Raw genomic sequence first — 27,789 nt, forward strand, 5'->3', positions numbered from 1 at the left:
TGGGCACAAGGCTTTAAGAGATCTGCCCCAATTGCTGTGTAAGATCCATGTGTGACTGAATGGAGTCATCGTCCTGTTGGTGTACAATATCGATTGGCTGACGTCTTTCTGGTGTTCCCATGTTGCCATCTCCAAGGCCAGAATACCTCCTCCTGTTGATGCTTTAGAGGATTGGGAGATTATGGAATCTTCCAATTTCTGTGTAACATTTTGAGGGGCTGATGGGTCTTCTCATACTTCGCCATCACATACTGAACGGTCTCCTCATGTATCCTGAAGATGGGACCGAGGGATTGATTGGTCTTCTCTTCTTCCCATACAACAATTACGTGTCTAAATTACCGCTTCCTTTCTCATGAAAGAAGTCTCAGATAGTTTTTATCCTTATCCAATTCCCTTGCAATAGGCTCGGTGGGTCTGAATAGCCTGTTATCCCAGTGTAATAATCTCCAGTCCATGTGTGACCTCTTCCAGTTCCTATGTTACAGACATGAGGAGGCTGAATGGACTGATCCTGTTGCTGTTTAACAGGATATTGGTGCAGCATAGGCTCGAGTGGCTGATTGGCCTCCTTCTGTCAGTGTATATCAGGCTCCAGGGGCTGAATAGCCTCGTCCTGTTTTGGTGTAACAGGTTCGAAGGCCTGAATATCCTCCTGTTGTTCCTGTGTAACAGGCTGGAGAACGAAATGGATTCTTCCACTATCTGTGTAATTCACTTCACATGTTGAATCCTTCTATCATCTATGTTAAAATAAGATCATCTTCAATTTTTGTAAACTCCAATGGCTACTGGGTCAACCTGATCATCCTTTCATTATAAGTTAGCACCTTCATTGCAGGAATCAGTTGAGGGAACCATCTCTGAGCTGCGTCCAATTTAAAACAACCTTTCTTCATTGAAGAGATTAAATCTGTACACACTACTCCAGATGTGATCTCACTAAGACCTTGTACAGCAGCAGCAATACTTTACCAGCCTGCTTTAAGGTTCCCACCCAGCTCAGAGATGTCTCAGCTCTCTGGGGGAATACAGAGCATTGTTGGAAGATCATTGTCCAAAGGGGGTGCGACGGGGGAGGTAGCTGGGATTACGATAGGTAGATGAAGGTGAGGTTGAAAGTGATCGGTGATTAAGGGAGAGAGAACGCCTCATCTGCTGCAACCATTAAACTCAATGTGGTCTTCTCTACATTGGCGACGCAGGAGGTCAACTTGTGGATCATTTCAGCGAACATCTCTGGGACAGCCAGACTGAACAACTCCATCGCATTTTGGCTGAGCACTTTAAATCCCCTTCTTACTCTGCCAAGGACATAAGGGCAGTGGGCCGGCTCTATCGCCAAACACAAGCCACCAGAAGCCTGGAGGAAGAAAGCCTCATCTTCTGTCTTGGGACCTTCCAAACACAGGGGCTCATAGTGGATTTCTCCATTTCCTCTAATCCCACTTTATCCTACTCCAAACTTCCAAGTTAGCACCGCTCTTTTGAATGTTTCCATGTGTCCACCATCCTCCCTATCAATGTGGTTCACCCTCCTCTCCGACTATCACTTCCAACCCCACCTCCATCTACTTATAAGATAAAAGGAGGCAGCTTAGAAAAATGCCTAGTGTTGCAGTGAGCCAGCGGATTCAGAGAAATGTCGGACCCAGCAAAGGATGACCAAGAATCTGAGAAAAAATCAAAATGAGAAAAAGCGTGCAAACGAAAGAAAAACATAAAGACTGCTAAAAAACGTCTACAATGCTTGAACAAAAAATAAAAACAAGGTCAAATGGGCAACAGTTGTTGTGCGTTCAGGATAATTTATTGCAGAGAACAGAGAAATCGCAGGGAAAAGAAACAGTTTCTTTGCGTCTATCTTCATGGAAGAATGTCCACAAAATCTTCCAGAAATACCAAGTGACCACGAGACTTGTGTAAGTAAAGTCTAAGATCATTCTTATCTTTGTAAAGAAAGCTGGATTGAATATTTCTAAATGTGACAGACTGGAGAATTTCAGAGGAAGCAGCAATAGATATATTGATTGCATCGAAAATTTACACTTTATTTTCCGACACATTCCCGAAAGGCATTTAGCCAATCTGGATAAGGCAAAGGTTATAAATATTATCCAACAGTTTAAGAAATGTTGAATTTGGAGAGTGGTGAACTACAGACCAGTTATCTTGTCATCAGCAGTCGGGTGTCTGTTGGACTCGATTACAAAGAACATGCTACTAGATATTTAGAAGGTAATAACATAACTGGGGAGTGTGAGAATGTACCGATGAAAGGAAAACCAGAAGTGGCAAACATATTTTTGGAATGGTTTGAAGATGATTCTTGTGGATATAGGCAATGATGAACCATTGGATAATGTATAGTTGGATATTCATGAGCTTTTTCTAAAGAACTCACACTGTAAGTTCATAAGAAACATTAAAGCGAGAGGTATTGGGAAGAACATATGCCACTGGGAAAGTAAAAATTCAGTTTACATTCATGTGAATGTAACTGGAAGATAGAGGATGTCGTGCACCAGTTGCATCGAGCGTTGGTGAGACAAAACATAGAATATTGTGTATCGTTCGGAGTCCCAATCTCAAAAAGAATATATTGACTACAGAGGAACTGCAAAAGGTATTATCCAGATTAATCCGTAAAATGGCAAGATTGTCTGCTGGGGAACCTCAGCCTGTGATCTCGAGTTTCAAAACATGAGAGTTGATTGTAGTGTCTCTGAGAAACATCGAAAGGACTGGATAACAGAGGGACATGGAGAAGTACAAGTAGGCAAGATCAGGAAGAATCCCACGATATTCTACACAAGTAGAACAGAATAATCAGCAAACAGCTAGTATCCATTAGAAACCAAAGGGGCAATCTGTGTGTCAAGCTGGAGAACATTGATGGATTGTTCCATGAGACCTTCTCATCTATTTTACTTGGGAGAAGGAGGAGGCAGGTACAGAATTCAAAAAGATGGATTAGGAAGCTCTTGAACAGATTGATATAAAATACGATCAGGGATTTGAGGTTTTGTTCTGTACAAATTTGGACCAATCTCCATTTCTGAATGAGTTGCATTACAGGCGGTTGTTGGGGTCAAAGGAGGAAAGATACTGACTGAATATTTTAATTAGAACCTGACCATAGGGGAGGTACCAGAGAACTAGAGAACTGCTAATACAATTCCACTTCACAGTAAGGGTGGGAGAGATAGACCAGGGAACTATAGACGAGCGAGTATTAGATCACTGTTAAAGAAACTACTGGATAAAATAGGTAAGGAGAAAATCGAACTCCAATCAGAGACGCAAGGTTTGATCAGGGATAATCATCATGACTTTATCAGAAGGAAGTCACATCCAATGGATTTGATTGGATTAGATTGAGGAGGTAGATTATTTAGTTTTGTAGGAAGGCCTTTGACAAATTTCCACCTGGGAAACTGAAAAATAAAGTAAAGTCTCACAATATGAAGGATAACTTGGCAAGTTACAACGAAAATTGTCTTAGTAGGATGCGACAGAGAGTGGTGGGAGAAGGCTGTTTGTGTGACTTTTGACCAGTGTCCCTTGGTGTACCACAGAGATCAGTGCTGTGTCTCTTATTGTTTATGTTATTCATAACAAATTATAGATCCGAATGTGGAGGGGGCTAGGTGGAGAGTGGGGAAGGTGTAATAAGTAAGTGTATGTTTAACATAAAGATTAGCTGGGTAGTTAGCAGTGAGGGGGAACGCCTTAAGTTTACAGGAAAATGCAGATGGAATGATCAGATGGGCAGATCAATGGCAGATGGAATGTAATCCTGATAAATATGAGGTGATGCACTTTGGGAGATGGAATCAGGCAGGGGAGGACTCAATGAATGGCAGCTCACTGGGAAGCTCAGATTGTGCTTCTCCACACATCCCTGAATGTGACTGGACAGGTTAATGCTTAAAAATGTGTTGCTGGAAAAGCGCAGCAGGTCAGGCAGCATCAAAAAAACATAAAAATCGATGTTTCGGGCAGATTCCTGAAGACGGCTTATGCCGGAAACGTTGATTCTGCTGCTCCTTTGATGCTGCCTGACCTGCTGCGCTTTTCCAGCAACACATTTTTTAAGCTCTGATCTCCAGCATCTGCATTCCTCACTTTCTCCTGGACAGGTTAATGGGCTAGTTAAGAATTGGACCTTGGGTGTAGCGTTTCCTAATCAGGGTGTAGATTATAAGAGCAATACAGGGATTTGGTTCGGCAAAAATGGAGTACAGCATGGTGCTCCGGGAACCACATTCTAGGAAGGATGTGATTGTATTGGAGAGGGTGCAGAGGTGATTCACCAGGATGTTCCCTTGAATGGATCATATCAGCTATGGAGAGAGGCTCGATAAGCTCTGGTTGTTTACTCTGGAGCAGCGAAAGCTGAGGAGTCAGTGATTCAGAGGGATAAGTTTATAAGCGACACGGACAGGGTGGATAGGCAGCAACTGTTCCTTTTAGTCAGAGGGCCAAGTACAAAGGAGCACACTTTTACAGTGGGGGCGACACGGTGGCACAGTGGTTAGCACTGCAGCCTCACAGCGCCAGAGACCCGGGTTCAATTCCCGCCTCAGGCGACTAACTGTGTGGAGTTTGCACATTCTCCCCGTGAAGAGTTTGATATTCAGAGATGATTTGATCATTTTTCCACCTCGAGGTCTGGGGTTCGGGGATTACTTCCTGAGAGGGGAATGATCACCTCACAATCGTTAAAAAGTACTTGGACGAGCACTTGGAAGTGTCATAACATTCCAGGCTATGGGCCTGGTGTAGGAAAGTGGGACTAGGATAGATCGTGCTGTATTTCTGTTCGCACAGAATCTATGCCCCTGTGAGTATATGGTGTGGAAGGTCAATTATTGAGCAGTTTAAGGCAGGAATTGATGGATTTCTGTAGAGTTATATTCATAAGGGTTATCAGAATGAACTGTATTAGCCTGTTAAATTATGTCAATGTGAGAAATATGAGGAAACAAGTGCAGTTTCCTTACAGTTTGAAACCAGAGAATGGAGAATGGGGAACAGGGAAGTAGCAGAACTATGAAGCCACTACTTCAGTTCTGTCTTCACGGAACTTTCTAACAATACAAGGAAAATCGAGTCTGGTGTGGGGAAATGATAGAGTACATGGAACAATAAACATAGTAAGTAAATGGTTTAGCAGAAATTATTGTGGCTGAAAGTAATGGTCATAGACATCGCCCACATAGATTTATGAAATGGGAATTATGTTTGAGAAACAAACTGGGAGACAAATGAAAGAGAAGCAATGGGTGTAAAACATTTTGATTTTTAGAAAGATGTTGGTAAAGCTCAAAGCCCAATTTGCAAAATCAAATCTGAGTGGATTGGGGCTAATATATGGACATGTTACTAGAATGGGATAGCTGGCAGGAAACAGTGAATTGAAATAAACAGACTCAACAAGTAATAGCCTGACATTTTCTGAAAGCTGTGTTTCAGTGAGTATGACTATGTCCCAGACTCCCCATTATCTTCCCCAGATAACTCCTGTCTCATCAGCAGGGTGCACACAGCAGAAATGGCAGTACAGTTGGATACAGTTGGAAGGGAATTGCTCTTGGAGTCCTCAACAGTGACTCCGTATCCCATGAAGTCTCATGGCATCAGTTTGTACATGGGAAAGGAAACGTCCTGCTGATTTCCATGTACCAGCCTCTCTCAACTGATGACTCAGTACTCCTCCATGCTGACAAACACTTGGAGGAAGTACTCAGGATAGCACGTACGCAAGATGTACTCTGGGTGGGGGATTTCAATGTTCACCACCAACAGTATCTCAGCTACAGCATTACAGATCGAGCTAGCCGGTTCCTAAAGGATATAACTGGCTGCAGGTGGTGAAGGAACAAACAAGAAGAAAATACATACTTGACCACAGCCTTACTAATCTGCCAGTTGCAGAAGTGTCTGTCCATGACAGTATCGGTAAGAGTGACCGCCGCATAGTCATTGTGGAGACAAAGTCACACCTGCATATTGAGAATACCCTCCATCATTTTGGGTGGTACTATCACGGTGCTAAATAGAACAGACTTCGAACAGATCTCGCAGCTCAAATATGGGTGTCCATAAGGTGTTGTCGGTCATCAATAGCAGCGGAATTGTACTCCCGCATAACCTCGTGGCCTGGCATATCCCCCTCGCAACAATTGCCATCAATCCAGAGGATCAACATTGGTTCAATGGAGTGTGCAGGCGGGCAGGAGTAGCACCAGGCATACCTGGCAATGCGGTCTCAGCCTGGTGAAGCCAACAAAATAGACTACTTGTGCGCCAAACAGCATAAGCAGGAAGAGCTAACTGATCCCACAAGCAACGGTTCTGATCTAAGATCTGCACTCCTTCCACATCTAGTCGAGAAATGTTGGGGATAATTAAACAACTCAGTGGAGGAAGAGATCCCACAAATGACCCCTTCCTCCATGATGGAAGAGCCCAGCACTTCAATGTATAAGAAAAGGCTGATGCATTTGCAACAATCTTCAGTCAGAAGTGCTGAGTGGGTGATCCATCTCAGCCTCCTCCAGTGGTCCCCAGCAATTCAGTTACCAGTCATCAACCAATTTGATTCAGTCCACGCGATATCCCGAAACGGTTGGAGATACTGGATACTCCATAGCGTCCATAATCTGACAATATTCTGGCAACAGTACTGAAAACTTGTGCTCCATAACTTGCCAATCCCCGAGCCAAACTGTTTCAATACAGTTGCAACAATGGCTTTTCCTGATTATGTGGAAAATTACCCCAAGTATCTCCTGTATATAAAAAGCAGAACAACTCCAATCTGGCCAATTACCATCCCGTCAGTCTACTATCGATCATCAGTAAAGTGATGGAAGGTCTCGGTGCTCTTAAGCAGCAACCTGTTCAGCAATAACCTGGTCAATGACGCCCAGTTTGGGCTCCAGCACGGCCACTCGGCTCCTGACCTCAGTACCGTGGTTCAATCATAGACAAAAGAGCTGAATTCCAGAGGTAGGGTGAGAGTGACAGCCCTTTAAAACGAGGCTGCCTTCTACCAAGTGTGGTATCAGGGGCCTTAACAAAACTGCAATCAATGTGTATCATAGGCAAACTCCCCGCTGTTTAGATTCATACCTGACATGGAGGAAGATGGTCATGGTTGATGAAGATCAGTCAACTCACCTCCAAGTCTGTAGGAGTCCCTCGAGCAGTGCCCGAAAAATTCTTCAGGGCTGCTTCATCAATGACCTTCCCTCCATTTTAAGGTCAGAAGTGGGGATGTTCGCCAATGATTGTACAATGTTCTGAAACATTTGTGGCTCCTCAGATACTGAAGTAGTCCATGTTCAAATATGACAAGATCTGGACAGTCTCCAGGCTGACAAATGGCAAGTAATATTCTGGCCACACAAATGCTAGACCATGATCGTCACCAATAAAATACAATGGTGTTACTATCAGTGAATCCCCCAGTATCAAAGTCCTGGTGGGTAATCATTGCTCAAAAACCCACTGGTCTCGCCACATAAACACAGTAACTATAAGAACAGGTCCGAAGCTAGGAATATTGCGGCGAGTAACTCACATCCTGGCTTCCAAACGTCAGTCCATCATCTCCAATTCATAAGTCAGAAGTGTAATAGGAGACTCCCAATTTGCTTTGATGAGTGCAGCCCCAACAACACTCAAGAAGCTTTATACCGTCAGGACAAAGCAGCCACTTTGACTGTCCCTTCATCCACAATGCTCCACCTTCAACGCTCAGCAGCAGCATCAGTGTTTTACTATCTACATGCTGCAATGAAATGATTCACCAAAGAACCTTAGATACCATCTTCCCAACTCACGACCATGTCTATCTAGAAGGACAAGGACTACAGATGTATGGGAATACCATCATCTTCAGGTTCCATCCAAGCCATTCACCATCCTGACTTGGAAATTTATCACCACTCCTTCACAATCGCTCGGTCAGAATCCTGGGATTCCCTTCCTCATGGCATTGGAGGTCAACCACTGCAGGTGGACTGCAGTGTTCAACAAGGCAGCTGGCCACCACCTTCTCAAGGGCAACTAGGGACAAGCAATAAATGCTGGCCCAACCAGTGACTCCGAGATTCACGGAATAAATAAATATAAATTAACAGAGGACGGTTGCTGTGGTGTCGCAGGGATCGGTGCTTGGGGCCCAGCTGCTCAAAATGCCCTTTAAACATTTGGTTGTTGGAATCAGATACAATATATCCCAGCCTGCTGATAGCACTAACGGATGTGGGATTGTGAGTGGGTGAAGAGGATGTAATAAAGCACCGAGAAGTTTAAGACAAGTGGAGTGAATGGGTAAATACGTAACAGGTGGAGGACAATGTAGGTAGAGGTGACGGTGTGCTCTTTGGTGGAAACGATAAATTGGCAGCCTACCATTTGAAAGGGATTGGTTGAAACATGGTGATCTACAAAGGGACGTATGCTCCTTTTTGTTCTTTCCTTCTGCATAAACCATCATTAGTTTGAATTGGTTAGCAAACTCGATGGGCCAAACGTACGACTGCACTGCCTATTTTATAGCTTCCTAAGGTTACTAACATTAACGGATATGTATATCTGTGGGGTAAGTGTATTCAGAAGATTTTTTCCATGAACTAGAATGGGGAGGCAAAATGTGTTTTCCATTCCCGATGTTTCTGTGCAGTCTGTGGGAAAGCTCTGTAAATGTTGTCACAAGCTCTCAGATGTTAGGAATGAGGTTTCTGCAGGGTCGACAGGACTGCGTTCCCATTCCCTTTTCCGACATTGATTCTTTAGGCCGGGTGTTCTGTCCAGTTTCATCCATTCAGACCTCAGAGTAGTTTGATACAAATGAGTGCCCTTGCTTGAGACCATTGAAAAGTTTATCACATGTCAGGGTCTTTGGAGTCACTATTAGGCCAGCCCAGGAAGTCACGGGAGATTCACTTCCTAAAAGTACATTATAGAAGGAAATTCTGTTTATAATCCATATTGGCTTCAAGGTCTCTGTTACTGACCCCAGATTTTAGATCTCGATATTTTATTAATTGTGTTTAACTTCCACCCGCTGCCAGAGCATTCGCCTGGTGTGGATCAGTAATCCAGTGACATTTCCACAGCACCATCTCCACATGGGGACCTGTCAAAAATCACACTGAGCAGGTTATTTCTGTGCTGCTTGCCAGCTCTGTCAAAAAGAACTCCCACAAATTTGAGTGTCATGATGGGAATGAGGAGGTGGTAATTGGTCAGATTGTAATTATTCCCGTCTTAAGGAACGGGACATAGCTGAGTAATGTTTCATATTTGCAGGGAGATGTCAGAGTTCGAGCTGGAATGGAACTGCTTCCCCAGGGACACGGCTTGTTGTGCAGCACACGTCTGCAGTCCCATTGCAGGAATGGAGTCAGGACCCATTGTCTGTGTCGTATCTACTGTGTTCAGCTGTTTCTTCATGTCACGGGCAGCGAATTAAATTGATTGAAGACTGGCATCTGTGATTTTGTGGGCATCATGATGAGGGTGAGGTGTATCATCGACTCAACACTTCTGGCAGAAGATGGTGCAGATAAAACATCCTTCTCTTTTACACTGATGTGCAGGTCTGTTCCAGTATTTAGGATGGGGATGTTTGTGGAGCCCTCTCCTCCAGTCATTTGTTTAATCGTCCATCACCATTTATGACTGAATGTGGCAGAACTGCAGGGCTTCGATCAGATCTGTTGGTCATGTCTGGTAGCTTTAATGAGTTAGCATCAGTTGTTGTGGTTCTGTTCGCCGAGCTGGAAGTTTTTGTTGCATACTTTTCGTCCCCTGTCTTGGTGACATCCTCAGTGCTCGGGAGCCTCCTGTGAACCGCTTCTGTGGTGTTTCCTCCGGCATTTATAGTGGCCTGCTCCTGCCGCTTCTGGTTGTCAGTTTCAGGTGTCCGCTGTAGTGGCCGGTATATTGGGTCCAGGTCGATGTGTTTGTTGATGGAGTTTTTGGATGAGTGCCATGCTTCTAGGAATTCCCTGGCTGTTCTTTGTTTGGCTTGCCCTATAATGGTAGTGTTGTCCCAGTAGAATTCATGTTGCTTGTCGTCTGCGTGTGTGGCTACTAAGGATAGCTAGTCGTGTCGTTTCATGGCTAGTTGATGTTCATGGAGGCGGATCATTAGCAGTCTTCCTGTTTGTCCTATATAGTGTTTTGTGCAGTCCTTGCATGGGATTTTGTACAAATCTTCACTCAAACATTGAATTAGCATCATATTAAGGTTCATGTGATTCTGACTCTGACATGTTCACCCACACTCGTCACTGAGCCATAGATGGTGTTGATGGTAATGACAGACTGAGGTGTTATCCTGGGAAAAACGTTACAGATTGTGGTTGAATGCAGGTCTGCCTCACCTGCTGCTGTGCTCTACAGCACGACATGAATACGCAGTTTCGAGCTGCAATACTTGCAATGCAACTCTGCTGTCTGTTCCCCAATTCTCACTGACACCCATTCACCCATCAGCCTTGCAGTCAGTGACCTAACCTGGTTTCTGATTTGGAAATAGTTCCATTTTCATACTCTCGTTCTGCTGAGGGTCTGTCTCCCCGGGTCATGCTTCCAAACTGACACAATCCGCAAAAACATTTAACTGATATTAATTCAAATGTTTAATTCACCTGAATCTTTTTCCTTAAGAAATACCATCTTCTGTGTTTAAAGTCAATGTGTTTCCTCTGTTTCTTTCCCTGACCATGATTAATAGCTTTGTAGTGTCAGTGATGCCAGCATTATTTAGTTGCAGAGCCAATAATTTCTCTGGATTCCCAATCATCTTCACCACATTGTATATTTTCTCGTTTGGTTTGATGCCTTATCACTCATCGCTGCCTTGTTCTCCCATGAGTATGTTTCAATTTCTTGGCGTTGTATTTCTTGTATTATCTTCCGAATTATCCCCCGAATCTCCTTTCATTGCTGCTCCATGGTCTTACCTGCTCCGCTCCCCTTCCAATTAACTCTGGCCAGCTCCACCCGCATGTCTTTGTAGTTACATTGCTTAATTATAACCACATTACATCTTGAAGAGAGCATTAGACATAAACTGAAAGAAGGAGTTTTGGGAGATGGGACACGAAGAATAAATCGTGGATTTCTTAACTAGATACAAAGGGACAACGAGAGAGAGGATATAGATATGGAAATGTGGAAAATGAGAAAACGACATTATCGAAAGAAGTAGATGAACATCCCCCAATGCTTTGGCGATGCCTGTGTGCTGTGTTTCTTTGTACAGTGCATGTACAACAGAGTAATATGTTCAAATGCTGGGTCTGATGCCAGAATATTTATCTCCAATAATATGATAGACACTAGCTTTGGAAAGAACACAGCAGGCCAACATATTGAAATCCCAGAAGAAAGGGGATTAACTGAAATAAGTTGGGACACCAGAATCAAGAATTTGGAGCACATTTCCTGGAAAGAATGAGAGACTAGAATTGGGAATCCCAGAAAAGGAGGGAACGTTGAGAGGATCAAATCATGTTTTAGTATTTTATCAATTTTATACATCATATGCATCATTTTTCGTTAACTGTGTCTCTGTTGTTCATTGACAATGTGTTGTGCACATATGAAAAATGCGACTTACCTGCACACACACATTGATTAAACACTGTATATAAAATCATTTTTCCACCATTGAAACTGTCCTGTTATCGTGTTACGAGGATATATGAACACCAACAAGCCACCAAAAGACATAACGCACTATCATTATGTTCCATAAATACAGACAAAGAAAGGTCACCACTTTGACTGGGACAAAGCACACACACATACTAAGACATGCAAGGACCGTCTTAGAGGAATGGTATTCTAACCAGAAGTCCATCAATAAACGCATCAATTTAGATCCTGTCTGCATTCTCTTGTTCAAGTAACCGGAAATGACATCACCCACTTTAAGAAACCAAGACCTATAATTAGAAAGGCGTCACATACCACCAGAGCTTCAGCGGATACTCTCACTGATGATGTTACCTAGTCATGGTGACGAAGCTTCTGAAAACAAGCCTTGAAGCTCAGCGAGCTAACTTGCACACATATAAATTGTTATTTTTTGTTTATTAGTGGAATTTATGAGTTCTCTGTCTATCACGTTTTGACAGATTATCATGTGAGCTTTTCTAGGCGTGTGGTTTTAATTTACAGAGGGATTCGACATTGATGTCATAACTGTTTGGGGCCTTGCCATTTGGCACTTGGACCAACGTGAACAGATTTGAGATACAACAGGCCCCAGATAATTCCAACTCATTGCAATTAGTGACTTTGATCTTCAAATAAAACCAGTGGGAAAATTTGTTTTATTGTGTTACTTGTGGTTGGTTAAATGAAAAGTGAGGGAAATGGCTTTAAACATTACTAAAGAGGTTCCCAAATTTTCCAAGGAAGTTTAGAGAGACAGAAGGAGGACATTTTTTAGAATTAGCAAATAGGTTGGAATTGTTTTTAAGCAGGGATGAAAGAGAAGTTGAAATTGTAATGGAGTTGGTCAAGCACTTTGATGTATCAGAGAAATAGGCAACTGCCGTATAGTTATAAAAACCTTAAATTGCAAATGTGGCAACTGGAGTTAGAAGATAAATAAACGGACGGAAACAGAGAGAGAGAGAGACGAAAGTGAAAGAGAGGAAAAAGAAAGAGAGAGGGGATTTGAAATTCAGAAGTTGGGAATTAGACAGGAAAGTTAAATTAACAGGATGGAGATGAAGGGAGAATGTAGGGGTGTATACAACTAGGTTAGTAACTTGCCATATTTCGGTGAGAAAAATGTCAAAATCTTTTTTATTTCATTTGAAAAAATGGCTAGGCAGATGACGTGTCCAGTGAACTTGTGGGTGATGCTACTTCAGACTAAGCAGGTGGGCACAGCTGGTGAGATATGTGCAGCACTGTCTGATGGGGGGTCAAGAGATTATCAAGATGTCAAACTGGCTAGTTTGATTGGTTATGAATTGGTACTAGAAGCATATAGACAGAAGTTCAGAAAAATAGAGAAGGAATCAGATCAGACTTATACTGAGTTTTAAAGAATTAACCAGTCATTTTGACAGGTGGTCACTGGCCTTAAAAATGGATAAGACCTGTGAGGCTTGAAGGGAGATTATTCTGCTGGAGAAGTTAAAAGACTCACTTCCAGAGATAGTAAGAATTCATGTGAATGAATATAACGTCCAAGAAGTGAGAAGCGCGGCAGAAATGGCAGGTGAATATGCATTGTGACATCTGATGAAATTTAACTTCTGGCAGGAATTTCATCCTGTGAGGGATAGACATTGGGAGAATGGACGATCACACATTACAAAGCGAACAGTAGCTCACAATAGTTTACCATAGGTGAAGAAAGAAGCTCAAGAGGTTTGAAAGGTAGTGAAAGGCCTCCGGTGCTCTCACTATAAGGGAGTAGAACACATAAACTTACAGTGCTGGTGGTTTAAAAAGGGCACAGGGAAAAAGTAGTTTTCACTGCGGTAAGCTGGGACACACCGTGCTGGGCGTTAAAGGAAGACACTTTGGGGAAAGATGCGGTAGAAGAGGCTAAGCCCAGTGGCATTAGTGAAACTGGTAAAGGAGACCCCAAGTGGAGCCGAGGAGCTGCAGGAAATTGCACAGCCTTGGCAAGGGCTGGGTATGGAGGCAGTGCCTGATCTCTCTAAAGAATTCACCTCTGTAGATAAAGTTTACTCAGAAAGAACGGGGGAGTTGGACAAGAAGTTATAATTTTGTGAGATACGGGATCTGCTCAGTCTCTAATAGTTGAGAAGTGAGGCTCCGGAAAAGCACAACAGATCAGGCAGCATCCGAACAGCAGGACAATCGAACATCAGGCGGAAACCCTTCGTCAGGAACATGGTGAGGGGACAAGGGGGCTGAAAGATAAAAACAAGTGTAGTAGCTGAGCTGGTGGGAGGGTCACTGGGAAGGCAATAAGAAGATGTACGTGGGAGTGATAGTGATATGTCGGAGGGTAGGGTGGAGTCGATAGATGGAAAGGAAGATGGCTAGCTATGGTAGTCCAAGAAGGCAGTGCTAGTTTGAACAGTTGGCTATGGGAAAGGTTGGTGGAGAGGAGATTTGGAATTTGGTGAAGTCAACGTTGATGCTATACAGTTTGAATACTCCAGCTGTCCTACCACCAATAGGAGTCCTATCACCCTCCTGTCCGACCTACCACCATCATACCCCGCTTGCATCTACCTATAGCCTTCCAAGCTCCCTTCCACCTATCTCCACCGCCACCCTCCCATTTATTTCTCAAACTCTTTCCCCCTCCCTTACCTCCCACATTCCTGATGAAAAGCATTTATGCCTGAAACGTCAATGCCCCTGCACCTCGGATGCTGCCGACATGCTGTGCTTTCCCAGCCCTACACTTTTCAACTCTCATCTCCAGCATCTGCAGCCCTCACTTTCTCTCACCCTCTAATAGTAAGAAATGAAAGTTTTTTTCACTCTTCTGGCATGTTAATCAAGTGCATGTCAATTTGTGGAATGGGGACAGAAATTAAGCAATCCCTTGCGTAAAATCAGGATGGGATGCCAAATCAAGATAAGGGATGTAACAGTAACAGTGAGTAACAGAGTGTCAGTTCCAGGAATACAGTTTATTCTTGGGAACGATTTAGCAGGAGGCGAGGTGCGATAGGCACCCCTTGTGGTGGAGCAGCCAAAGGAAGACTAGGGAATTGGTGAGTTAAAAGAACGTTAACCAGGAATTTTTCCAGACTGTGTAGTAACAAGATCCCACTGTAATAAGTTGCAGCAGGAAGGAAAAACGAACGAAAAAGACAAATGGGTTGATGCACAATCAACTGACCCCCTGTTTGATATAACGGTGCAGGAAAAGCCTGAACAGGCACAGAAAAGGAATCAGAAAATATTGTTGAACGTTATTAACTTAAAGATAGAACCATAAAATTAAAATGGAGACCCCGATAGGTTGCTGCAGAAGGGAAATGGGCCGATGTGCACCAGATTGTGTTAGCAGTAACGTATAGTGTTACGGGTAGCTCATAAACTAACTGCAGGCGGTCCCTTGGGTGTACCGAAGACTCAGGTTAAGGTACAGAACCATTTCTAGTCGCCTGGAATGCGCAAGGACGCTGTTAATTTTTGCTGTACGTGACATACATACCAAATGGTAGGTAAGTAACAGCAGTAATAAAACCAGCACCTTTCTGGCCAATTCCTGCATTCGAAGAACCTTGCACGGGGATTATGATTAATTGTGTAGCTCCCCTTTCTAAAGTAAAAGTGGAAACCAATATTTGCTGACCATAGTGGATGCATCTACCAGATTTCCAGAGGCAATTCCATTATTGGAGTGTCAAGGCAAAAAGGGAGGTGGAGGAGTTGGTACCTTTCTTTACTCACTGTGGACTGCCCAGAGAGATTTAGTCAGACCAAGTGTCTCATTTTACCACTCAACTGTTTAAGGAAGTCATGGATGGCTTAGGAATACAACACTTCAATTCATCAGCGTCCCATTCTGAATCCCAGGGAGCCTTGGAAAGTTAGCATCAGACGCCGAAGACTATGTTAACACCGTACTGTCAGGGTTGGCCAAATGATTGGGATAAAGGTGCCCCATTAAATTGTTTGCCATTAGAGATGCCCCAAATAAATCTATTCACTTTACTTCCTTTGAGTTAATATTCGTACATGAAGTGACAGCTCCTTTGAAATTAATTAAATAAAAATTGACAGGACCGAAGTCGGAAATCTCACACTTGGATTATGTGTATGAGGTGAAGGAGAGAGTAGATGGAGTAGGTGAGTTTGCTAAACAGTATCTGAAGAGCACAACATAGAGTGAAGTAGGTGGCAGATGAAAACACTGAAACTTTGAAGATTTCCCGTTGGGATGACGTATTAGTATTGCCACCAGTGGTAAGAAATCTCTTCAAAGCCAGGTTTAGTGGCCCTTTTCAGATTAAAAAAAAATGTGGAGTCAGTTAAACTATCAAGTAAAGATACCAGAGATGACAAATAAACGTTCCGAGTATTTCATATGAATGAATAATGCACCACCACATTTAAGACTCAGGAACAGAGCTGTGGCCAGATGAACAAATTGTGCAGGTTGTCTGTATGATGTAGTGATCTTTAGCAAGTGATTGAAAGCTCTCATGTTACAGTTGACAGAGCATTTTGAACGATTACAAAAAGCAAACTTGGGAATAAACTTAAAGAAAACAGAATTCTTGAAAGCAGAGGGGTCGTTCCTGGGACATTACATTGGCCATGGAAGGTTGCTTCCATGGAAAACAAAGACGAAGGGCTTTGAGGAATTTCCACGAGCATCCTCGAAGAAAGAGGTGCTTCGATGTTTGGAACTGAGTGGATTCTATCAGACGTTTGTTCCAAACTTCAGCAGTGTATGGGCACCACTGATGGATTTATTAAAGAAGAACACAGTATTGTGGTGAACAGAACAATGCCAGGAGGCATTTGAGAATTTTAAAGCAGGATTAATCACCGCACAGTTTTAGCTGCACCAAATATTCTGAAACCCTTTGAAAATTGTGTTTGATTTTCGGGATATAGGGCTCGGAGATGTATTGATACAGAATGATGATGATGGAACTGTTGGCTACTTGTCGAAAAAACTCAATATCCACCAGAAAAAAAATACAAAATCTCCATTATTGAACAAGAATGATTAAGTTTCACACTGGCCTGACAATATTTTAATGTGTATATGACAAACAAATTGTCGGAGATGGTTGTGGACAATGACACATTTATCGCATTTTTTGGAATAGTTAAAGAGCAGAATATGAGACTATTTCATTGGAGTCTTACCTTACCGACTTCATACTCACAAAATGTACATGCTGCGGATCCTACAATGTGATAGCAGATGTGTTTTCGCGGATTTAAAGGAAAAAGTATAGGTAAGATTTACCTTATTCCAGTGTTATAATAGTGTGCAGAATTAATATGAATGATAAAACTGAGATCAATACTTTTGTATTTCATAAAATTGGGATTTAGAATTAGAGGAATAGAAATGTAGCCATCTTTTCATTCTGCTGTTTCATTTTATTTCCTGAAGTGGGGAGATGTTACGAAGCCAAAAACATGTAGGGTAATTAAAAACAGAACGGGGTTTTGCCGAATAGAAATTAAAGCCACAGATGCCAGCTAAATGTCACACTGTTCCACATGTCACCATTAGCTGAGAAATAGATACCTGAGTTTTGGTTGCTGTTTTGACAGCCATTCAAATGCAACCAAAGAGTTTAAATAACGCTCAGGATACCAGAAGCCAACAGAATTTGAATATTATTGTTTGGACACCTGGACAGGAATCAAATTATGAGAATTACTATATCATGGTGAGTATACAAACCCAGCATTTTGAAAACTGGTGGGTGAGCTACTGCCATCCAACAGCAGAACCACTGCTGTAGAGCAGGAGTGCTAACTGGCCATCTCAAATACACTCTATCAAAGATACATGTTCATGTAAACGTACTTGCAATAAAAAAAATGACCAGGGAGATCAGCAGCTGAAAGAGTGAACACAGTGGGGAAGATAAAGACTGTGTGGTCTTGAGATTGTAATGTTTAATATGTGGGCTGTTGGAACAGCATATTTTTACAGAGTTGGAGTCAGATAGTAAGTAGCTTGTATTTGTGAATAGTTGATGTTTAGTGTTCACTATTAAAGTTAAGAAACAAACTTGTTAATGTTTGTTTAAATAGTCGAATATAGGAGATCTGTGTCACTCATATTTTAACAGATTACGAGGTGAGGCGAGCTTTTCTGGGTGTTTGGTTTTTAATTAACAGAGGGGTTCATCTCCACCTTGTAAATGTCCATCCACGTTAGCCCCATTTCCCTGCAGTTGGTCCATATCTTTCCAGTCCTTTCCTATCGACATAATTATCCAAATGCATTGAAATGTTGTTAATGTTCACCCCCCAACCACATCTTCTGGCAGCTCATCCATGTGCCAGCCTCTGTGTAAAGAAGTGGCCCCACAGGTTCCCTTTTATTCCTTCCCCTCGAACCTTAAACTGATCCCCTCTAATCCTCAATTCTGTACACCTGGGAAAAAGACTGAGATCATTAACCCTATCCATACCCCTCGTGATTTTATACAGCACTATAAGGACTCCCTCAGTCTCCTACACTTTAACGAAAAGTCCTAGCTTGTCCAACCTCTCCCTATAACGCAGACCATTGGGTCCTGGAAACGTCTTTGTAAATTTCTTCTGCACTCTTTCTAATTTAATAACATCTTCCCTATAACAAGGTTACAAAAACTGAACACAATACTCCAAGTGCGGCCGTACCAAAGTCCTGTGTAACTGCAGCATAAGTTTCCAACTTCTATACTCAATATCCAGCCTGATGAAGGCCAATGTGCTAAAAGCCTTCTTCACTGCCCTGTCTACGTGTGACTCTACTCTTAGAGAACCGTGCCCGTGAAAACCAAGGTCTCTCTGCCCAATGCACCCCTTAAGACCCTCCCATTCACCGTGAAACTACTACCTTGATTTGAGTTTCCAAAATGCAAGACGTCACACATTTTTATTAAATTTCATTTGCCATATCTCGGCCCACTTCCCCACCTGATTAAAGTCCTGCTGCAATTTCTGATAAACTTCCTCACTGATCACGCTACCACTTATTTTAGTGTCATCTGCAAACGTACTAATCATGCCTTGTACATTCTCAACCAAATCATAGATAACAAACAGCAATGAACACAGCCTCCAGTCTGACTATCATCCTTCAACTAAACCCTCTGCTTCCGATCATCAACCCAACTGTGTATCCGACTGGCCAGTTCCTCCAGCATTCCACGTGATGGAACTTTCCAGAGCAGCCTGTCATGTGGAACCTTATCAAAGGCCTTACTGAAATCCATAGAGACTAAATTTACAGCTCTGTCCTCGCAAATCTTCCTGGTCACTTCATCAAAGAACGCTAACAAATTTGGGAAGCATGATCGCCTACTCACAAGTCTACTCTGACTGCTCTGAATCAAACACTGTGTAAGTAACAGGTGCAGTCAATGGTATGGTGTCCTTCATTGTAAGATGATTCGAGTACATAAGCAAAGCTATCTTCCTGCTGTTGTCGAGCCTTGTGGAGAGAGCTTTTGGGACACTCTCTACAGATTTGATCTCCTTTGTAAGGAGTGATATCCTCCCCACAGATACAGATGGCGATATCATGAGGGTAGAGTGAAGAACCTGAGAGTTTAATCTGCAAAGCTGTGAAATACGAAGAAATGGTGATGCTGAAACGAGGTGTAGCAGGTGTATTTCCAAAAGACACATTGATAGGGTGAGAAATTCCATACTTTACCCAGGACTGATTGGTGTGATTTATTGTCACGTGTACCTCAGTACAAGGAAACACTTTCTTTCTGAGCAGTGGAGGCAGATCATAGTAAGCATGGCCAGAGAGTTCATAGTACGGAAATAGACTTCGACAGAGTAAGGCATACAGGTTACACTGCAGAAGATAAGCACTCGACAATATCAACATGAGCAAGATCAGCATTATTTGAACATAGAGAGTCGATTCATCAGTCTTAGGTGAATTTCCTAATAGTTTACATGCCTAAATTAACTATCCCCATGTTATTGTGCAGTCGGCATGTGAGCCCGTACTGAACGTTAGGTTGCATATAATCCCCAACAGCAGCCACAGAAGCTTCGATCTGAAACAGGTAGCCATTCCCACCAACTTCCGCCCTACATAGAGAACACCAGGCTGGCTTCTTGGAGATGGAAGGTGCCTTCATGAGACTTCACATAAGACATATGGCTTCCCTCCTCAACACTAGAAAACCACGTTAAAGTCCCACGTGTGTATCATGAGCAACGGAGCCAGGAGGAACAACGTGGAGCAGTCTGTCTGTGCAGCCTCTGCTCCACTTGTTCATCATGTTGGAGCATCAATCTGGAGACAGTGAGGACTGCCAATGGTGGAGATTGTTGTAGAGAGTAGATTGCTGGAAAAGCACAGCAGGTCAGGCAGCTCCGAGGAGCAGGGGAATCCACGTTTTGGGCATAAGCCATTCATCAGTAATCAGCATCAATTACCTCATTCTGTCCCTTTGCAAGTACGTTGAGGGGAAATGGCCTCGTACTGTTCCTGTGTAAGTGACTTAAGGGCTGAATGGCCTCCTCCTGTTCCTGTGTAAGTGACTTAAGTGCTGAATGGCCTCCTTCTGTTCCTGTGTAAGAGACTGAAGGAGCTGAATGGCCTCATCGTGTTGCTGTGGAAGTGGCTTTAGGGACCGAATGGCCTTCCCCTGTTCCCGTGTAAGAGACTCCAGGGGCTGAATGGCCTCCTCTTATTCCTGTGTAAGTGACGCAAGGGACTGAATAGCTTCTTCCTCTTCCGATTGGACAGGACCAAGGGCCTGCTTGGGTTACCCCGGTTCCTGTTTGACAGCTCGATGTGCTGACAAGTGTGATGATGCTGCAGGCTTTGAGAGGTTATTTTGTCCTGGTTCTTTTCAGAGAGAGATTGAATGATCGTTACCAAACTGGTTAGTTAAGGCCACTGAGTAAACAGCTAGGGAGGTTTTGGGTTAATTTCAATGCAGACTGAATGGGTGTGGCCAGCTCTCACAAATAACGATCTCTGGGTTTTGGTTTCTAAGTAGCATCAGAAAGTATTGGGGACTCCACAGAGTTGGAAGCTTCAGTGACTATCTCCTGGCTGCTACTCTCTCTGAATTTTCTCTTGGTGCTGTTTTTAATTCCTGGATTAGAGAAATGTTTGTGACAATCTGTGTCTGAATTTTCCTTTTTTGCCAGGGGTTGTGTTTATGGGATTTTCCTATATTGGTTCAGTTAATTAGCAATAGTTCCTAGAGTTGTTATTCTGTTAATTTGTCCAATAGAACTGCATTTTTCTAAATTCCTCTTTCTTTGCTTTCATTATATCTTTCGTATTTCAATAAATAGTGTTTAGCTTCATACCGAGTAGTTTGACCTATCACATTGCATCTGGAACAATCACTTTATATTCTGTTTAAAATTTAAAAAAAAGTCTAGGTTACCGCCTTCCAATATTTTCGAGGGGCTCTGGTGTGGTCCATCACACTAGACTCCTTCTCTTCCTGAGTAATAAGCTGGAGGCAATGAATGGGCTGTCCCTGTTCTTCTTCAATAGTATCAATGGGCTGAATGGCTTCCCCATATTCCTGTGAAACCAGCGTGAGGTGCTGAATGAACTCTTATTTTACTGTGGCAATGTGCAGTGTCAGGCAGTGCTGGTAGATGAATGTTACGGATCATTTAACAGCACATGGCTCAATGGAGTCTGGGTCTTGCTGCACATAGACACAGACTAGTTCAGGAGTTGAAGGGGGTACAAAATGTTCTGAACATTGTGGAATCTTCAGTGACCATCCCAACTTCTGATCTTATGTTGGTGAGGGTGGGAACGGGAGACATTGATGAAGCAGCTGAAGCTGTTTGTGAAGAGGAAGCTACCCTGAGGAACTCCCACAGAGGTGACCCAGGACTGAGATGATGAACATCTTCCTTTGTGCCATGTTTGACTCCAAACACTGGAGAATTTACTCTGATTCCCATTAAATCCAGTTTTGTTTCGCTCCTTGATGTCAGCAGAGGTCAACCACTGCCTTGATATCAGGGCCAGTCATTTGTACCTGAACCCTTGTCTCAACCTCTTTTGTTCATACCAATAAACCATGATATAGGAGCAGCAAGTGTTTTCTTCAAACAGGTGGGATTGAATGTCAGGATTTCTCGTCTCAAGAGTGTTGGGGAGAAATAAATGACTGAAAGTATTTGAAGAGGAGGTAGATAGATATTGATCTGTCAGAGAGTTGAGGGCTATGATAAATTGGGTATGAAAGATGATTTGAGACAGAGAGCAGATCAGTCATGACCTTAGTGAAGGGCAAGGCAGGCTTGGGGAGTGAACGACCGGTTCCTGTTAATGATGTTCTCACAGTCCGTTATTGGAACGTTCGTGGGTGTTATTTTCATGAATGTCTGTTATGGAATGTTGCACGCAGGGTGTCCAGAGTATTTTGTGAGCCATCTTTGGGTGAGGTATGGCGGTTGTATTCTCAGTGAATCTGAGTCTAAACATGACCAACAAATGAAGCACAAGTTGCAGAGAGGGGAAGCTCTGTAAAGAGAGATGAGGGGCGTCATTCATACCCGTGCCTGGATTTTCCAATTGCATTTCCCAAATCACTTCAAAGCGTATGTGACAGTCCTGAGAGGCTGAATAGTCTCCTCTGTTTCTGTGCAACAGGTTATAGGAATAAGTGGCCTCCAACTGTTCCTGTCCAGCAGGTATGCGGGGCTGGATGGAATGCAGAAACATGGGACTGAGGAGCAGGAGTGCGACATTAGATACTTTAAGCCGTCTCCACCAGGTACTAAGATTGTGAACTCAGCCCCACTTTCCTGTTTGTACACTATTACCCGTGACTCACTTCCCTGTCAAATATTTAACAAAACAGCTTTAAATCCATGTGAACATAGAGGCACAATAAACTTCCAGTGAAGAGAATTCATACTTGAAAGGTCCTTTCAGAATCCTTCGCCATCTCTCTTATAGAATCTGACAGTCATGCAGAACGGAAACAGACCCGTTAGTCCAATCTGTTCACTCCGATCAGATATCAAATCTGACCTAGTCCTATTTGCCAGCATTTGGCCAATATCCCTCCTCTTTCAGATACAATTTACATGTGCAATTGTAGCCACCTTCACCACTTCCTCTGGCAGCACTTTCTGCACACACACCACACTCTGTGTGAAACATTTACCTTCAGGTCCATTCTAAATTATTCGCCCTCTCATTTTCAAACTATGCCCTCTTGTTCGGGACTCCCCTATCTTGGGGAGCAGAACATGGCTGTTCAGAATATCGATGCCTCTGATGATTCTACAAACCTCTATAATGTCACCCTTCAGCCTCTGATACTCCAGGGGAAAACACCTCAACCTAATTAACCATTCCCTGAAGTTCAAATCTCCAGTTCTACAACCGAGTTGCACGCAGTATTCTTACAGTGGTCTCACCAACATCCTGTACCGTGGCAACATGCCACCACAACTCCATTACTCAATGCTTAGACTGATTAAGGCAAATGTGCCACATGTGTACTGACCTACTCTGTCTACCTGCGACTCCACTTCCAAGGAACTATGTACCTGCAGCCCTATGTCCCTTTGATCCACAACAGGAGCTGACAATTCAGTGTATAATTTCTGCCCTGATTTGCCTTCCCAAAATGCAAAAGCTCGTATTTATCTAAATTTAACTATATCTGTCACTCCTTGTCCCTTTGTCCTATCTAATTGTGGTCTCGTTGTACTTGAGATAATCTACCACACCACCTTTCTGATGTAATTTGTAACCTTACTAACTTTGGCTCCAATATTCACATCTAAATCTTTTATATAAATGATGAAATGCAGTGAAGTCAGTACCGATTCTTACAGCACACTGCTGCTCACAAAACTCCAGTCTGAAAAATATCCCTCTTCCTTCAAGCCAATTGTGACTAGCTTCCTCTGTGTCTCGTGTGACCGAACATTACTCATCTGCCTACCAATTGGAATACTGTGAGCACCTTACTGAAGTCCATGTAGACAATGTCTACTAAACTGCCTTCATCAATCTTCTTTGTCACCTCTTCATAAAACTCAATCAAATTAATGAGACATGATTTCCCATGGAGAAAGCCACATTGACTACCCCGATCAGCCCTTGCATTCCCAAATGTATGAGCTGAAAAATGTGTTGCTGAAAAAGGGCAGCAGGACAGGCAGCATTCAAGGATCAGGAGAATCGACGCTTCGGGCTTAAGTATGTATGTAAATCCCTTCCCTCAGAATCCCCTCCAAGAACTGACCCACCACTGACATCAGGCTCACTTGTCTGTAGTTCCCCGACTTTTTGCGTCATGATTCATTTTCAATTCCCACTGCTCTACTGCTCACAACAAATGTCAAATGTAACCAGGTTTGTGATAAGGCCGATGATATCGATCTCAGACTGGGTCAGGGTCAGTTTTAGCAACAAGTCAGGCTAGTTTCTTTAATCTGCTAAAATAGCACGTTTATGATCCAGAGCAAATCACTTAAAATGTGGTGGAGTGATGACTGGCAAACTGTTTGGAAATTTGAAATAAATAATCGATATTTCCCTTTTTAAGAACACACACACACACACACACATAAACGAAATCTCTGCAATTTCAAGTCGAACACGCTTTGTCCATATATTATTGTAACTCATGACAAAAGGAAAAATTGAGAGATTGTTCAAAATGTTATTCTGCTTCTGAAGACATTCTACTCGCACAAACTGCTAGCAATGGGACTTCATCTTGGAACAGTTGGTTTTGGCTTAATTCCCTTTACATTAGGCAGTGGAGAGATTCCAATGAATTCTGGACAGGGATCGCCCAAGGGTATCACAGTGGCTCAGTGGTTAGCACTGCTGCCTCACAGCACGAGGAACTTGCGTTCAATTCCAGACTCGGGTGACTATTTGTGTAGATGTTGCACATTCTCCCCTTCGAATGGTTGCTCCAGTTTCCTTCCACAGTGCAAAGCTGTGCTGGTTAGATGGATTGGTCATGATAATTTGTCCGAAGTGTTCAGGGGTTTCTAGGTTAGGTGCATCGGTTGGAGTAAATGTAAGGGAGCGGGCCTGGGAAGGTTGGTATGGACGCTTTGTGCCGAAGAGCATGTTTGCACACTGTAGGGATTCTATAAAAATAAGAATGGTAACGATGACTGTAGATTTTTTGTTTTAGCTCGCACACATTGCTCTCATGAGGAACAAAGAAGGAGAGAGAGTGTAATCGGCCATTCCTTCTCGGGCAGATTACATTTTCTCTCTATCTGAGCGGAATCACACAATAATATCATCCTCTCCCAAACGGGACCATGTGAGGTCGCCTTGTACGTTGTCCAAACTATGTCTCCATCACATTCCCTGTTCCATGTTGATGCATCATTGCTACTGTCATACACAGAGCCATACCTTTAGCAGAAATTGGTCTCGGTCTATTTGAAGATATGTTTAAATGTCGCTGCGTCATTAAAAACATAAAATGTTTAATATATTCCGAATATTGTGTTAAAATGAATGCATTTTGCAACAAATACAGTCATTGCTGGAAAACCTCGGCAGGTCTGTTAGCATCCAGATGTCTTTTACATGCTGTACTTGTACCAGCCTCCACCACTTCCTCTGGTAGCTCATTCCACATGCACACCTTCTGCGTGAAATGGTGCTCGTGGGCTCGTCAAAAACTTTCCCCTCTCAATTTCAACCAATGCCCTCTAGTTTTGTATGCCCCAATCTGGGGAAAAACCATGACTACTCACCCTATCCATGACCATTTTGATTTTATAAACCTTTACTGCTGCGAAATGTGACTCCAATCAACACGAATGGCTCTACTTTCAGTCATCCTGGGCCTACATTCTGAAATGCAATACTGACACCTCTTCCTTCTCCATCAAGCCACAATTCTAAATCCGTTTTAATCAGTTTGTTCAGGTGTATTATGAAACACGGCTGTGGGATTTGCACCTGGACCTTTGTGCCCGGAGGTAGGGACACTAGCATCATTCGGCAATATCCATAAAGCTGTACCATTATTCTCCTGTGTGTTTGCTCATCAGTCTCTTCTGACATGCTGTGACATATCTCTGCAACAGGCAGGACTTGAATCCAGAACTTCTAGTCCAGAGCTTGGAACACCAGCACGCACGTTCAGGAATCAAATCCAGACCTCTGTCTCAGAGGCAGGGACATTACCCACGACACTACCATATCCTGATTTTGGGTCATATTTTAAGCGTCAGCTTTCAGCTCGGTGTGGATTTATTATAATCAGGCTACCAATACAGAATTACACAAAACACTTTGTATTAAACAAGTGCAAAATATTTGTCTTAACTGTAGGATGTTGAGTGTACGGGATTAGTGGTGCTGGAAGAGCACAGCAGTTCAGGCAGCATCCGAGGTGCAGTAAAATCGACGTTTCGGGCAAAAGCACTTCCTGATGATTTAACTGCTCCTCGGATGCTGCCTGAACTGCTGTGCTCCTCCAGCACCACTAATCCAGAATCTGGTTTCCAGCATCTGAAGTCATTGATTTTACCTTGGGTGTACGTGCTGTGCGATCGAAGTTAACTATGAACAGCTTTAACCGCTATTATCTGTAGTCTGCAATATTAGGGAAAGAAATCCTGCAGACACACTCTGCACAATGAAGGGTCTCGAATAGATTTTCATTACTGAACACCAGAGACGGAAAAAGACCATAATGTCTGGCCCCCAAAAAACGATCAGTATTACCCAACTCCCACGTGTGACTGCCTTCTTCCTAAAACCATGAAATGATACCAGGCCGTTGATTACTGTTCAGCCTCTCATCCCCACTGACTGTGTCTGCAATCTGTCCCTCCTCCCCCTAACCACAGAAGGCAAACCAAACTCAGGGTCTTTGTGAAAATCAAGGCCGGAGTGTGCAGGCCTCCTTGAGAGGGGAAGGTGAGGTGGCAGTAATATCACTCACTGGGCTGAGGAGTGGCAGGTGGAGTTTAGTTTGGATTAATGCGAGGCATTGGATTTGGTAAATCAAACAAGAGCAGGACCTATACAATTAAAAGCAGGGCCTTTGTCAGTGTTGTAGAACAGAGACCTAGGCCGTCAGCGTCCCCATTGGGCGGTGGGGCGTAATAACCCTATCAAGTGTAATTGGTACTTTGGATTTTGTTTCGTTCTTTTTTTATGGTTTTAGCTTTGGAAAGTTTTGAGAGCTTGTGAGTTGCAGTAGTTTTAGTTTGTACAGATTTAAGGCTCGATGAGTCTTTTGTCATTAATGCTCATTCGATATGAAATTCTCTGGAGTTCAAATGTTGCTGCAGTGTGTTATGGATAATGATGTGCTTAAATGTTGTACCTGGAACATTAAGGGGAGCCATCTGCCAGTCAAGAGGAAAAATATACTTTCTCATCTTAAAAAAGAGAGAGTTGTCCTATTGCAGGAGATGCACCTTGATGACACAAACATTTGACGTTACAGCAGGGCGGGTTCGATCGGGTTTATTTCTCGTCTTTTAATACTAAGAATGGGGGAATGGATAGGAGGAATCTTCCATTTAAATTACTAGATTGTATTAAACACCCATGGAAGGATCATAATCGCAAAGTCTTGAACTACGGGAATTAATACAGTATTTTAAATGTTTATTGCCACCCGGTGAACCCTTTTAAAATCCTGGTAGATGCATTTTCTACATTCACTTATCTTTCATCATGGCACATGATTGCAGAAGGAAATTTCGACTGTCTTATGGCCCCAAATGGACTGAATGTCCAAAGCTCCCTCAATACTCTCGTTATAATGTAAGAAATTAATGGATTTGTGTCTAGAACTAGAGCTGGTGGATGTCTGGAGGCAGATCTACCTCACAAGTAGGGATTTTGTTTTCTTCTTTAACCCGCAAAAATGGCACACGAGGGTTGATCTCTTCCCCATCCCTGCAACAATCTTAGATTCGGTGGCATCCTGCACAATTGGGAATATTACTCCAACATGCCTGCCCTAGAAGTGGGATAAAAGTCACATGTAATTATCTTGTATGCAGATTGTCTTAAGTTTTTGTCAAATCCCGCAATTTCGGAAGCTCACGTGATGCAATGCAATAATTCGCTTGCTGCCTTTTCGGGCTCTA

The sequence above is a fragment of the Chiloscyllium plagiosum genome, unplaced genomic scaffold (genome assembly GCF_037043375.1).
Source record: "Chiloscyllium plagiosum isolate Xiang-an unplaced genomic scaffold, Cpla_swu_hap1 HiC_scaffold_18, whole genome shotgun sequence".
NCBI lineage: Eukaryota > Metazoa > Chordata > Chondrichthyes > Orectolobiformes > Hemiscylliidae > Chiloscyllium > Chiloscyllium plagiosum.